The 4,376-nt window shown below is 56.4% G+C and overlaps 1 non-coding gene across 1 annotated transcript; it reads right to left on the bottom strand.

Annotated features, from left to right (window-relative positions):
- Positions 1 to 637: 637 nt before the first annotated feature.
- On the bottom strand, positions 638 to 711 carry TRNAT-CGU (transfer RNA threonine (anticodon CGU)). Its single transcript has one exon. It is a non-coding gene; the product is annotated as a tRNA-Thr (tRNA).
- Between the last annotated feature and the right edge of the window lie 3,665 nt (positions 712 to 4,376).

The raw sequence follows: 4,376 nt of genomic DNA, 5'->3' as shown, positions 1-4,376 counted from the left end.
CGTGGGGCACGTGGGGGAATTAGCGTCCCACAGAGAGACATTCAATTGCTAAACCGCCCTTCGCTTTCTTTCCCTTTCCCCAGGTGCGGCTGGTCCAGTCCGGTCCGGGAGCGGTGAAGTCCGGGGAGACCCTCAGTCTGACCTGCGCTGGCTCCGGGTTTTCTATCGCTACTCCGCTTTACACGTGGAACTGGATCCGGCAGCCCCCCGGGAAGGCGCTGGAGTGGGCGGGGCGGGTGTATCCGTACGGTGGGGAGACAAGCTACGGCCCGTCTCTCCAGGGCCGAGTCACCATCTCTGGGACACCGCCAGGAACCAGGTCTCGCTGCAGCTCCGCTCGCTGACAGCTGCGGACAGCGCCCCCTAGTGCTGCGCCAGAGAGACTCACAGTGGCACAGAGCGCAGCGCGGGCCTGGCACAAAAAGGGAAGCGGGTTTCATATACAAATGGGGGTGGGGTGTTAATGCCCAGGACTTACACTGATTGGGGCTAGTGGATAAATCCAAATTTATTCGGTATCAGCCATCAGGTTCCCGAACGCTCCAGCAGGGCGCGATTTTGTCTGTTTAAACAATTAGCAGTGCAGGGCACTTTTGTTCCCCAGAGGGGCATTTAGACAATGGGAGCAAAAACTCCCAGGCACCACTGGGAGTTGAACCCAGGATCTCCTGTTTACGAAACAGGCGCTTTAGCCAGCTAAGCCATGGCGCCCGCCTCAAAAGCAAGTTTTCCAATTGTCCGAGACAAAACCTTCACACCCCACAGTAAAGCCATCCCCCATTTCCCTCAACACGTCCACACCTACTCGAAGAGAAATTCGCATTTACCCACCCGGAGCTCTCAATGGGCCACTTCTGAAGGTATTTGAAGTCCCTGCAGCTTCTTTTGTCACTACTCTAAGAGAAGCCCTAAGCACCTGCTCTTGCAACCTTAGGGGAGACATGGAAATGAGGTCTCTTCACACAGCAAACAAAGGGAGTTTCGAGTCTTCTCTCCTGCTTCTCATATAGAGCTAGTCTCAGCGACCGCCCCCTACCGCAGTGCTGCTTCCTCGCACAAATCCCGTCACACCGCATCCTTGGGAAAGGAGAAATCTCCGCAGAGGCGCCTCCTCGCTTGCGCCCGCCTCTGGGACCATCAATTCTCGTTCCTGTGGCAAAGCCACAAAGGTCTCTGAGATCGCTCCTGTCCCACATGGCTGTTGCGACGCTCTCTCTGTGAGGTCACTGACTCCCGACCTGCCTTCAGCCAATGAGCTGAGGAGCTGGAAAAGGCCCTTGTGACGTCTCTGTCACAGCCCCGCGCCTTGCAGGGCTCGTGTCCTACCGCTGGCCACCCCCCATCGCATGTTTGAGCTGCTCCCCCGTGTGACCCCCGACTCAGAGGAGACTCTAAACGGACACGTCAGTGCAGGGAGGGGGTAGAGATTGCCGGGCCAATGTGAGGTTATTTCGCCAAGAAATTCCCGGGGTGCACCCCTGCCCCTCCTGCAAATGACCCAGCTCTGACTTCCAGAGAGAGGAAGCGGGTCCATTTCCCCCAGTGACTCTGCCCCTGCCCCTGCAATCGCAGCCTCGGGAACACTGGATAATCCGTGACACCCCCCGGAGAGCAGCGCCCTGCGCTCGGGGATCCCTCCGGGTCCCTTCCACTCCTACGACTCTCTACCGCAGCGTCCATGAGGCACAACCTAATCCCCCGACTCCCCTTCGATAAACCGGTTTGTCCCTCTCTGGGGTGGAAACCAGCCTCTCTCCCTGCAGCTACAGTTCCTCCCCCAACTTCCCTGTCTCTGGGCACCAACTGGGCATTGTCTGTGTCTGTGTCCATGGCAGGTGCCCGGCACATTGTGGAGCAGCCCGCGAGCCAAGAAAGAGACACCCCCGATAGCAAGGGGCTTCCCATTCAGATGAGGCGTTAGGACACTCCCGTCCACCAGACAGCGCTCCCCGCACAGGGTCCCTCCCCCTGCGAATGTATCCCCTACAACAGGAAACCCCACCTGCAAATCCCTGACCACAGGCGGCTCCTGGGTCCTAGTGCTAGTGGGTTTCCTGCTCCCTCCGAACTGCCTCTACAGCCCGCTCCTGCAATTCCCTGTCCGCTGAGCTGAGCGCCCGGCCTCTCTGGGGTGTGACGGGAACATCTCCATGTACTGAGCGCTCCCTCCCAACCCCGCCGAGAGGAGCAGGGAGTTACCGCTACAGCAGCCTGTGCGGGAAACATCGACAGTCACCTGGCGCCCTGTGCTGTGAGTTTGCAGATTCTTAAGGTGTCAACAGGAGGAAAAGGACGTGGGCATCCGTGTGCAGGAGGGGGAGAAAAGACCGTCAGCCTCGCAGAATCGGTCATTTCATCTCAACGAATCAAGAATTGTAATGTTGTTTAAATGTACTCAGACCCCCTACTCCTAGCCTGTTTCTGCACCCCAGTTCCCTCCCAGATCCTGCACCCCATTCCTATCCTACCTGCATCCCTGTCTGTGCACTTTACCCCTCATTTTTGTCTCTACCCCAGACCTTAAGGGGGAGTTCCATAAAATCCACTAATTCCAGAACCCCAGAAACGTAAATCTGGTCAATGGGAGGCCCTGAATTTCAGTCCCACCTGTCCCTTCCCGTTGCCTGTGGGGCTGGAGCACCAGAGGAGTGAGGTGTCTCAGTCGAGGACACATCAGTGAGCTTTGGGGGGTTTTGGAGGAGGATTTTTTTTTGCTTCCCCAAATGACTTTTTTGTGGATCAGTGACCCCCGACCCAAAAAGGGATCCCCACCTCTGCTATAAATAAGGAAAACATTAAAACCTTGAGTGTTGGACATAATATTTTACTTTATTTAAAATGAAGTTTGATAAACTAACATGGTCTCTGAAGGGAGACGTGAGTTCAAATCCCTTCCCTGGCACACCCTTTGTTTTCTATTTGCACAAGTGACCTCATTTCCATGGCTCCTCTGACATTGTAAGACCGCTTGCTTAAGATTAATCTCAGACTAGTGGCAAGAAAAGGAAATTCAAATACTTTTGGACACTGCGCAGTCGGGGCCGGTAAATTCCGGCTCATTCCCCAGGAGGAAGTTGGCAGGCAGCGCAGCCAGTAGAACAGGAAGCAGCCCGTGTGTGGTAGAGGGGTCAGGGTGCGGCGGTGAGACAAAGGTTTGTGTCACCCCTCCCCATGGGCACCATAAAGAAGGATTCCTAAGGGGTGGGGTTTGTCATCCCGTTCAGTCTGCGGTGCTGACGGCCCAGATCCTGACACCTGCTGCGGGACTGAAATGTTGATCCCTGGTGGCCCCTTCCATGCTGAATTCCCAGCGCCCCCCAGGCTGAAACTCCGAACCCGGTGCAACCCCCTGAGTTTCCAGCACCTCCCCAGACTGTAGCCGTAATCCGCAGTGCCCGCTGAAGTCCCAGCACCCCACACCGCAGACTGAAATCCTCATCTATGATGCCCCCCTGAACCCCCAGCACACACACATGCGGTCCAAGCTGGGAGTGACAAGCCTCCAGAGCCCATGGGCAGAGTTGCGGGGCTCTCTAGCAAGTGCAGCGCAGTCCCCGGGAGAGCCCCACAGCTCTTTGGCTCCCTACTCCCGGCCAGGTCAGAGGCAGGCGCACAAGCCATGGGAATCACTCTCCGTGCCTAGTAAAATCTCCTGTAGGAAAAGTGCCGCGTGTTTATCAGCAGGTGGCGCTTTTGCTGCAAAGGGACGGACTAGCCCAAGGAAGAACCCCCTGCCCGCACATAGGTCGATGCCCTCCCAAAAGGGCTTTCGGAGCCAGGACATTGGCTCCCATGTCACGTGGCAAGTGCCAATCTCTCAATTCCTGTGTGAGGAAACAAAGTCACCGCCGGCTTTATTCCTTCCAGGGGACCAAAAGTGTCAGGATCGTCCCTGTGCCCGGCGCTGCACAGACACCCAGGCCGGATCAGTCTGACTCGGAGACCCAGAAAAAGTCAAGCCCAACCCCTCGAAGGAGCAGGGCGGGGCTCTTATAAACAACGTGGTATGCAAATGAGGGAGTCAGCGTTCCGTTTAAATCTGTCCCTCCCTCTGCCCAGGCTGCACCAACAGGGACAACCCACAGCCCTCTGTGTCTGGGAAGTGACCAGCCAATCCTGCGCCGACCCATAATCCGTCCCCAGAGAAGTTTCCCCGCCAGCGCCAGGGAACATGAACTTTGTCATCCTGCTATGTTCCGCTGTAACAGTGTGGAAAGGTATTTTCTTCTTCTGAATAATGGGAGGAGAAAATTAAGTTTCTGTGGAGTAGAGACCAATATTTATAACCGGTCTGTTTCCCCAGGTGCCCGGTCCCAGGTCCTGGTGGAGTCCGGAGGGGATGTGAAGAAGCTCGGAGACTCTCTGCGCCTCTCCTG

This window comes from Pelodiscus sinensis, chromosome 30 (genome assembly GCF_049634645.1).
Source record: "Pelodiscus sinensis isolate JC-2024 chromosome 30, ASM4963464v1, whole genome shotgun sequence".
NCBI lineage: Eukaryota > Metazoa > Chordata > Testudines > Trionychidae > Pelodiscus > Pelodiscus sinensis.
This window is presented reverse-complemented; position numbering and strand designations above follow the sequence as displayed.